Genomic DNA, 11,723 nt, shown 5'->3' with positions numbered 1-11,723 from the left:
ATATGTTAATACCCATAGAAGACACAGCATCATGCACACTGTGGACCTGGAAAAACGGTGATATTCCAGTGGGAGTCCCTCAGTGGTCACACCTATACCCCTCTGGCATAAGATGGTAGTAGTAAGAAGGGTTGTATATATGTAGGGTCAGGGTGGTGGTACAAGCACTCTGTAGCTTATGCGCAGATTTACTGTAACACTAAAACTTCTAATTAAAAAAGTCTACTTAAAATGGAAAAAATGATGTATGCCTGTAGGTGTTAGTTATGTTTAGTATATATCTCACAATAGAATTATAGAATTGCTGATCATTTTAGATTTGGAAATGCAATGGTACTTGTTTGCAAACTCTCCAGCTGTACTTTAACTGAGAAACATAGCAGGCATTTGGTAGTGACACTGTAGACACCAGGAAGCAGGGTCCTTTCCAGGCCATTACCTGTGCATCTTTCATGTGTTTTATGCACACAGCACACTTGTGCATGAGTATATAAAGACACACATCTCTTTATACATTAGCATTCTCTGAGATGTGTATTTCATTTTATAATCAAATGAAAAGGATGCTACAGACAGCATGTGACAAAAACAAGACGTGAATGTGGAAGGAAAACAAACTCAGATGGCACTCTTTTATCTGAACATAAATGTTTTCATTTTTTTAAATATGAATTTATTTTGCCAAGAATCCTTTTCTACTTCCCATATTTCAGGTTTCATTATTTTTAGAGAAGACGAATGCTTCTCTCATTTCATCTCTCTGCTCCAGTGGGTATTAAGAGAGTATGTATTCATCCCACAAAGAATATAGATTCACAATCTAGGCAGGCAAGTTAAGCTGCTATGCCACAAAGACCTACACCTAATTATGAAATGCCGTGTGTTTGCAACAGTTACAATGGTCCTTGGGAGGTCTAATGCATAAGAAAATCTCTTTGTGTCTAGATAAGCTCATCTCTACTTCTCTGGCTTTAAAGAACAATCCATAAACTTCTAGAATGTTCTTCTGGCAGGTGCCTTTCTCGTGTGGTGTTCTGTCTCTCTATGTATTTTCATACCTGAAAGGAAGATGTTTTATTCTTCTTGCTACTGTGTTTATTTTAAGGCTAAGGTCAGTACTGGGCTCTGTAATTTCCTGCAGCTATCATATCCTGTCATAGCCTGGCCAGGTTGAAGTCCAAGGCTGGTGCTTAGCTATGACAAAACTTGGTTTCAAAGAATAAGGACAGTGAAGTCTAATGTTTCACCAGGCTTCAGGGTCAAGTGCCCTACTATACTTGTGATAATATGGTTAAGAATTTTTTTTCATCATTCCGAAGTTCCGTTGCGCATAAGCAAGAGGAAACTGAAGTTCAGTGTTGGTGCCTTCCCATCTCTGGAATGAAACATTAAATATGAGCCAATCCAAGTTAAATATTAAAGCTATTAGTTTGGGGTTTTTCCTTAATCCAGTAATCCAAGTATTTACCTTGAAATTTAAATTTTTAACATCAAGAAATTCATACATTTTAAAAGGAGGGGTAGTTGGTTAAAAAGTAGGAACTTTCTCCATAAGCAGAACTAAAAATCATGTTACTAAAACTTCAGAGTCCACAGTAAGGTGACATTGGGAGGTAGTATGCATCCTTTAAGAGAAGGTCCTAGCAGCAGGTCTTTAGGTCATTTGATAGTGCTAGTCTTGGAAGAAGCTCATCTAGTCCTTCTACAACCTCTTAGTATCACACACAGGAGAGTTATTGCAGAAACCCAAGCCTGGCCCCACCCAGACCTCCGGCCTCCTATCTTTAGGTGTGAGATTAGCTCTCACATGTGCTTCTGCTATGTGGGGCTGGGACCCCATCGAAGCTGGGGGAAAGCCAGCACCATGCTCTCTAAGCTTCAGAACTGAGAAGCCTGGTAAATGTGAGCTTTTCTAAAAACTGTACCATTGCAGGTATTCTATCATAGTAATGAAAGCAAAGCGGTGCAGAGGTTCTTTACCTGAGTCATCAACTCTTGCCCATCAACCACTGTGCAGACCCCACCACCTTTCAGGAGCATAATACTGCATAGAATAATTTCCTCTTTTGCCTCCACAGCCATTTCTTTGGTATACTGTTTACATGAGAGCACTGACAATTTCCACATATAGTTAAATCTATTTCTTACGCACATATTTGTGCCTATAAACATAAAATGTGAATTTCTAGAGAGCAAAGGTCCTGTCTATTGGATGAACCATTCTAAAACAGAAGCCTTCACACTCATGGGCACATGAGGAAATATAGACTAAATGTGTAACTAAAATATTTATAAACATGTTACAGAAGATTTAACAGAGGTCATGTAACATAGTGTAAGCTTGCCAGAGAAGAAGTTATAACTGACAGCTCATGAAAAATGGGAGCTGGGAAGAAAATTAAGGAGACAATAAGGATACCTCTAACACTAGGTCATCAAGGGGGAAGGACCTATGGAATAAGGTTGTGAAGGCCTTAGGAAACGTAGTCTATGAGAGTCACTAAACAAACAATAGCCCGCAAAAAGCAGCAAAAATATTCCATGCTGGTGGGCTGTGTGATGAAAAGGGAAAGCAGGAATCCATAAGATGCAAAGAGACACACACAGACACTACACTACACACATGACAGTTACAAAACAGCTACTACAGACACATCAAAAAATGAAGGGATTCATGCTTAAAGAATTAAGGGAAGGGATTCCGAGAGATGGCTCAGTAGAGATGCTTGCCACTGAGATTGGTAACCTGACTTCAATTGCTGGGACCCACAAGGTAGAAGAAATCAATCAACCCCACCAAGTCATCCTCTGACCTCCACATGTGTGCTGTGACACTTCCATCCCCACCCATAGCACATAAATAAACAAGTAAATAAATAAATAAATAAATAAGTGTAATAAAGAATTAAAAGAGTGTATTGACTATAAATAAAACATCAACAAAGAGATAGAAATGACTTCGTTTTAAAAATGTAAATAGAAATTCTGATTTATAGACTATCACCAGTGAGAGGGGTTCAACACTAAAATATTTCAATACCAGGTTTGAGCTAACAAAAGATTGTATGTTGAAGATATAGAATAGAATTGCACTATCACTTTGCCAGGCAGTGGTGGTGCATGTTTTAATCCCAGTTCTTGGGAGGCAGAGGCAGGCAGATCTCTGTGAGTTCAAGGCCAGTGTGGTCCACAGAGAGTCCCAGAACAACTAGGACTCTTATATTGAAAAACACTGTCTCTGAAAACAGAAAGAATGAAAGAGAGAGAGAGAGAGAGAGAGAGAGAGAGAGAGAGAGAGAGAGAAGAAAGAAGGAAAGAAGGAAGGGGAAAAGAGGGTAGTTCTTTGACAAGACAAATAATGCCAACATCCACACAATAAGAGCAATAGGTGGAATGTTGATAGAAAGAAATAGAAGAAAAATATTATTTAAAGAAATAATGACCAGAAACATTCTGGACTTCATTTAAACATTAACATACAACCCCAAAGAAAATGCTCAGCAAATTCCCAACTAGCACAAACAAAAAAGAGACATATCACTACATACTTCAAAGGTATCTTGTTGTGGTTGAATTGAGTTCCCAAAAGTATGCTGAGAGCCAAAGCCCTGGGACTGGTAAGTGTGGCCTTCTTTGAAGTTAGATTATTTTACTATTTATTCAGATCTGGATAAGATCATATTGAATGGTATGGACACTAATCTAACAACCAGTACTCTTGTGAGAGCAATTTGGACACAGAGTCACAGGCCTTGGGACAGAGGCAGAGACAAGTGTATGAGTCAAGAAACGCAAAGAACTGGCAGAAGCAAGCAAAACTAGGATGGAACCTCCTGTCGAGACAATGTGCCCTGTTGGTGTAGGGCTCTTGTCCCCGTTTCTGTGAAACAATAAATTTCTGTTATTTTAAGCCATCAGATTGTGGAACCTATTGTGGACATTAGGAAGAAACTAGCACCCCAGCCTGGCACTGTGGCATATGCCTGTAACCCCAGTACTCAGGAGGCTAAGGCAGGAGGATTACACATTTAAGGCCAGTCTGGGCTATATAACAAGAATCCACCAAAGAAAAAGAGTAGAGTGGAGAGAGAAAAGGAAAGGGGAGGGTAAGGGTATGATGGGAAGGTGAAAGGAAAACATAAATATTTAAGCTGACAAATGGAAAAGAGCAAAGCTTGAAAACCACAAGAATAAAAATATTTCCACATCCATGTACTGAAATGCAAGGAAGGAAGAGATTAACAGCTGACTTCTCCCAGAGTGCTGCAGTGTAGCTGGGGAAGGGGAGCAGATTTTGTCACCCAGTGCTATACACTTAAAAGCCACCCTCCAAAAGCAAAGATGAGATAAATACAAACGTATAAAAAAGACTCAGAGTAGCCGGGCGTTGGTGGCGCACGCCTTTAATCCCAGCACTTGGGAGGCAGAGGCAGGCAGATCTCTGTGAGTTCGAGGCCAGCCTGGTCTCCAGAGCGAGTGCCAGGATAGGCTCCAAAGCTTTACAGAGAAATCCTGTCTCGAAAAACAAAAACAACAACAACAACAACAAAAAGAGTCAGAGTATTTGTGGACAGCATGTAGGAAAAAAATCCACACAAAGAAATAAACAGCACCATAAAAAGCTTATCAGTTGGTAGGATAAGCATTGTATATGTCCTTTCCTACTGCTCTAAAGACCATAGATACACAGCAAGTCATAATTATAAGACTTATAATACCGTGATGCATATGCCATCGGTAGCACAAAGGAGGGGGAAAAGGAGCTGGAGAGATAGCTCAGCAGTTAAGAGTGTGTGCCTCTCATCAGAGGCCTGACTTCAACTCCTAGTGCCCACATCAGGGAGCATGCAGCCATCTCTAGCTCCAGCTTCCGGGAATACCACATCTTCTTCTGGCCTCCATGGACACTACACACATATGGTAGACACACAGATATAAAACTAAAATGCAGCTAAAACTCCAACGAAGGATGTAAACCATAAACACAGGAAAGGAGAAAGAGATTGATTAAAAAAATATGAAGCCTGTACAAATGATACATTAAAATCATGAGCATAAATTTTATAACCAAAACCATTTTGGGGGTTGGAGAGACCGCTCAGTGGTTAAAATCCTGTACTGATATTCTTGCAAAGGACCACTTTGGTTCTTAGCCCCACATCAGGTGGCTCACAACTGCCTATAACACCAGCTCCAGGGGATCTAATGCCCTCTTCTGAACTTTGAGGTCACCTGCACTCATATGGGCATGCACACACACATTACTTGAAAAATATTTTATAAAAACTTATTAGCAATTAATTAAATGTCCCTTGCTAGAGACTCTAAACTGCAAGAAAAAATTGTCAGATTGGATTTTTAAAAATCTAAGTATGTGGTTTCCTTAAGAAAGGAACTCGACATTTTCTAGCCACTGCATATAGAAGGATGGGGAATGGGCTGCCATTGGAAGAGAGGTCAGCTAGCTGAAAAGACTAGTGTCAGAGAAAGTGGATTTTAAGGTAAAAATGTTAGAGAGGTGAGAGACACATTTCATAATAGCAAAGCCTTGATCATCTAAAAGGTAATACCAATTAAAATTAATATGCATCTAACATATTCAAAACACATGGAGCAAGAAATGACAGCTATGAAGGAAAAATAAGCAATCCAACAATCTCAGCTGGAAGCTTTTTCATTATTACCACTTCAGCAATGGGTACCACATGACACTAAAAATCAGTCAGGAGGTGGGAGTTCAGACCTTGGTATATTACCTTTGACAAAAGCTTTTTAAAAAAGGCAGTAGTTCAGGTTTAAAATGTGATCTTTTCAACAAATGGAGCCAGTACGACTCCATATCCATGTGCAAAAACAATACACACACACACACACTTAAATATGCCTCACACTGTACAAAATTAACTAAAATATTTTATGTCAATACAAACATTCAATTTTAAAACTTCTCTAAGGAAAAATGGAAGAAAGCTTCCTGATCTTAAAATTAACAAAAAAATCCTATGTGTGGCACAATAAAATTAGACAAAGAGGAATGTGTTTTTTAAAGATTTTTTAAAAGACACATAATTTTAATTATGTGTATATGTGTATATGCTGGGGTTATTCTTGTGTGTCAGCATAGATAAAGTTCAGAAAAGACTGTCAGATCCTCTGAAACTGGAGTTACAGGCAGTTGTGAGCCTCTGGTTGTGGGTGATGGTAACCAATTCAGATTTACTGCAACAGCATCAAGTGCTCTTAGCTACTGAGCCATTTCTCTGGCCCTCAACAAGGCGTTATTTAAGGTAAATTGAAATTTATAAAAATTAACACATACTTGTGGATGGCAATGTTAGGAAAGTGGAATGATCAGCCAGCCACCTTCAAGAAGATGTTTACAAACTATGCCTCAGTTTTTGTTGTTGTTTTGTTTTTTTTTGTTGCTGTTTCCTAAACTTTTTTGACATATGATTTTACTACATTTCTTCCTTCCCTTTTCTCTCTCCAAATTCTCCCACTTATTCCTTCCTGCTCTCCTTCAAATTCACAGCCCCTTTTTAAATGATATTTTTACATGCATGTAAGGATATGTGTGTACATAGATGTTCCTAAACACAACCTGTTCAGTCTATACTGTGTTTTCAGGGCACTGGATAACCAGCTGGTGTGCTCTCCCCTGGGGAAGCCATCTCTCCCACTCCCAGCTTTCTTCAGTTGTTTTTAATTGTTTGTCTAGAGTTGAGGCTTTGTGGGCTTTCTCCATCCAGTTTAACATGTCTGTTGGTGTAATTCTTGTTTCACTCACATTTGGGCAGTCATGTTGGTGAAACCTTATGGTATAGCTAATGAAGTCATGATTGTTGGAAGAGAATCTCCAATCACTAATTTACTAAACCAGCACAATCCCTAACAAAAATCTATAAACATTGTCCTTATACCCACAGATAAATGTAGTCTTCATACCTCATCAAGCAAAATACATGTTTAACAAAGTGTCAGTCAATAGGAAAATTTTAAGAGGGCAAAAGTCACGGACACTTCACAGAGAAAACAGAAAACATGGAACTTGATTGGCACTTGAGTTAATTTTAACAAAACCATACAAGACCCAAAAATATTCCTATTAGGATAACTAACACTGGAAGATTCATCATTATCAAATGATAGAGGATGTCAGGACACTGGGGTAGAAATGTAAAATGCTCCAACCAGTTAGTAGTTTCTAAAAGTGTCACAGATACACTATGTTGGTCATGTGGTTTCTATGTTTCACTTTTGCATCTGTGGATTTTCTCCCCCAGAAACAGAGATCTCTCCTTTCTATTAAGACATAGACTTAAATGTTACAGTAGTGTGTGTGTGTGTGTGTGTGTGTGTGTGTGTGTGTGTGTGTGTGTGTGTGTGTGTGTGTGATGATGATGATGATCTAAAACTTCAAACAATCTAATGACCATCAACAGGTAGATAGATATATGGAAAATCAAACATTGATGTGTTCCTACAATTAAATACTGCTGAGCATATGAAAGCACAACCTACTGACACGTCCAACAACATGAATGCATGCCAACATAGTCATAGGGAGTGAAAGAAACTATGTTTTAATAAGAGTGTCCTTTCTCTAAAGGGGAAGCTAGTATCTGGCTCTGTGAGCCAACAGAGCCCCATTGTAACTATACTTTGCTGTTATACATCAAAAACAAACAGAAAAGTCAGTGTGGAGTACAGAGAGATGGCTCAGTGAGTAAGAGCATGCCATTCAACCCTGAGGACCTGAGTTCAAGCCCCCAAAACAAAGCTTTAAAATGTAAAAGTCAGTATGACTGTGTGCCAATAGCATTTTGTTCACAGAATCAGCTGGGCTAAATATGACCAACAGACAATTGCTTGTTGATCTTTGCTCTTAAAAAGTGAAAACTAATCTACTATGACACAAAATAGTTTGTGGTTGTAGAGGCAAGAAGCAGGCAGGAAAGAGGGATTCCATGAGACTATGAGGGAGCTTTGGCAGAAGGCAGCAACAACAGTTATCTAGATTGTGGTGATTGTTTCACGGGTGGACACATATATTAAAATCTAATGAATTATGAATTTCAAATATCTATGATTAGTTATATGTCAATTATACACAAATAAAACTATTAAAAATCAGTTAATGCATTTTATCACACTAACAATAAATTAGAATCATTACATGAGTATATTAACACATTCATTTTTTTGAAATTTGACATCTCCTCATGATATATGACACCTCACAACACACTGGGTATTATAGCATATATGCAATAAAAGTAGTTATGTGTAGGACTTAGGAGTATAATTGGAAAATATGATGTAATTACATTATCTTTTGCAGCAACAATGCTATTGTTTAAAGTCAAATAAGCAACTGAATATGTTTACATTAAGGTTAAAAGTAGCTATTTGGGGGCCTAAAGAGATGGCTCAGGGGTTCAGAGCACTTGGTGCTCTTGCAGAGGACCGGACTTTGGTTCACAGCACCTGTGTCAGGGCTGCTCACAACTGCCTGTAACTCTAGCCCGCCCCCTGTGGCCTCTGCAGGTACCATACTCATGTGCACATATACACAGACACGTAATTAAAAACTAAAATAATATTTTAGTAATAATAATAATAGCAACTATCTTACTGGCCTTGTATTATAATCAGGGGAGCAATGGCATTTCACCTCTAACTCTCAGTGTAGTTAGTGCTGTGGTTACTTAGTCTAATGTGTTATAATATATATAGATTGTGGCATACTGTGCCCAGTGGATTCGCCAATAATCAATAATAATGACTTGGTTGCACTTAAAACTACTTACCATGTCAATTTTCAAACACACACTAATATAGAGAAATCAGGGTGATAAATTTCCCTGTGCTCAGAACTCAGCATCCACAGTAAGCATCTGTCCTTTCCTCACCATCTGCCCACCCCCTCTGCTTTCTGGTTGGAGTATGTCAAAATCAATCTCCAGACATTACAGCATTTACCTGAAAATACTTAAACATGTCTGAGATGGGTTTTTTCCCACTAAGGAGCATATTGGCTCACTGTTTGGGAGGCTATGTATATGAGATCAGAGTCTCTGCTCACTGAGAGGTATCTTCTCCCTGCAGTTGTAACCAGATGGGGCTGTACAATCCTACCCCTGTGTGCCCTTCCTTCTCTCCTTCTTTCCTTTCCGCCTATCTATCCCCCACTTCCTTTCCTCTTTCCATACCTAGAAACTTGGCATCTTGTTCTGAAAACACTCCCTACTGTCTCTGCCCCTCCTTTTTTCTCCCCACAGGTCTTCACAACAAATACTGTGTACATCGAATCCCATCTTAGCAGCTGATTCTTCAACACCAGAAGCACTCTAACAGTAGGTGTACAACCCGTTTTCAAAAATGAAATAAGTAAGTAGTACTAGTAGGAGCTAAGCATTCATCCAGGGAGACGGAGGTGACAAATAATCAGGAAGAATTCTAGAACAAACCATGTGATAATGGGTTTCAGTTGGAAGCACCAGTAAGAGGTCATGTGTATCATATGTATATACAAGTAGTTACATATAAAACATTTATAAGCATGTGTATACACATGGGTTAGTATACAGGAATCTCTCTCCTTAATTCCTCAGTTTGATGCTCCAGTGGCAATGAGTAGACTCACCATTCCAAAATTGGTTTCTTCAGTTAAAAGGTCTAAACCTTGTTCTGTTTACAACACTTTTGCTTTTGTTTTGCCTGTGATCATCTGAGATACTATTTTAACCACAATCTGACAAGCCATTATAGGATTCCAAATACTAGCTAATTTAATAGATGAAAATGGCATTTAGTTGTTTTATGCAGAACAAAGGCTGGAAGGGAATATTAAATGATAGTAGTAGAATGTACATGGATAGTAAGCTCATTTTTCTTTCTCACAGTTTTCCATAGAAAATTGGTACCAAAACACCATGTTTCGATGCTGCAATTAAAGGGAAATGATATAGTTAAATAATCTGAGAAGGAAAAGAAATGTATGCCTTCATTTTTTTCATTAAGCTTTTATAAAAAAAAAAAACAACTAATAAACTAAGGTATGCTTTTACAGAAATGGTTGATTCCAGTATTGGATCAGGATAGCTCCAAAGTGATACTCCAGGTTCATCTTGGAATGCCAGAAAGTAAGGAGACTTTAGGGGTGTGTGCGTGTGTATACAAAAATATCATGCAAACCACACACACACACACACACACACACACACACACACACACACACACCTCACTCACACACACCTCACTCACTCACATACACACATAAACACACCTCTCTCTCTTTCTCTGTCTCTGTCTCTGTCTCTGTCTCTGTCTCTGTCTCTCTCTCTCTCTCTCTCTCTCTCTCTCACACACACACACACACACACACACATGAACACACGCACACAGACATAGCTAAAAATAAAAAAATCTTTAAAAAATAACAAAACAAAAACAAAAATCTCAATCCATGTTGACAGATAAATACATGATTGGTAAGTCAGTTAGTAGGATTAGAAAAAGAAATTACCTGAGTGGAGTTCCAAATAATTTGTAAGTGTATTCCACCTTCAAGGGGTAAAACTGTAAACACACACACACACACACACACACACACACACACACACACACACACAACTTCACTGTGAGTGTCCCTATCAAGGGAGAAGCTACCTAAGGAAAGTTGACAAAGCAACAGTGTGAACTTGCAGAGGCTCAGGAGGAGGAGCAATACATGCCAAAAACTCACAACCAACCCCAACCCAGAAAACACCACACTAGTCCCCCTAAAGAGCAGCCTATGAAACACTTGACCTGCCTCCTCCTGACCAGCAGCCTCATTAGAAATAAGGTAAGTCTGAGGATCCATCAGAGCAAGAGGCAGGTAGAGACAGGAGAATCTGAATAAAATATGAACTTTAAATAATATATTAATATTGTCTGTTATTTATAATAATTGAACGTCTCAATGACAGGCGTCAATAGCAGAAACTAAATGTGGGTTATGTGAAAACTCTCTGTACACTTTCACAATTTTCTATAAACCTAAAATAAAAAGTTCAAAATAAAAAATCCATAAGCCAAATGCCATGTGGATTATGATTACAACAACTAATGTTTACTTCAAACTTTCCAGGCTACAAAGCACTTTCTACCGCATTAACTCACTAAATGATAAATCCATTACCTTCCAGGATTTTATGATGAGATCATGTTATAAAGCTTGTCTGAAAAACACATTAATAAAGCATGCAACTGTCATTATTTCAATAAAATCTTGTTCTGCTCAGAAAAAAAAAAAATGAATCGTGAAGGACCGGAATTTACCAGCACAGCTCTTAATTTCTGGCAAATTTCACATCTCTGCTCCATGTGTCAAACCTGCTCTGGGCATGTTGGGCTTCTATTTTGCAGATCTCTAGTGATGTTAACAGCAGTTCTGCATACTTAATGAAATCCATCACGCATTTGCAACAAATCGCTCACCTCTCCCAACCCCAGAGAGCAATAGGGAAGTAGAAGAAAAGGAGCTGGTGATGCATATTTTCCCCCCTCACCAGAGCAGGGGCTTTATTGACAGCCTAGAGCCTGCCAGAGCTCTGTCAGCCAGAGCTCTGGCATCTCAGCAGTGTGCCTCTCCCTATGCACCTGTCTCCCTCCTCCCCCCACCACCCACCCCCGCCCCACACCATGCCTCTGCTCCTTCCTTTTCCCTTGCTCATGAA

Source organism: Cricetulus griseus, chromosome 3, assembly GCF_003668045.3.
Source record: "Cricetulus griseus strain 17A/GY chromosome 3, alternate assembly CriGri-PICRH-1.0, whole genome shotgun sequence".
Classification (NCBI taxonomy): Eukaryota; Metazoa; Chordata; class Mammalia; order Rodentia; family Cricetidae; genus Cricetulus; species Cricetulus griseus.
Note: the sequence above shows the minus strand (reverse complement) of the source record.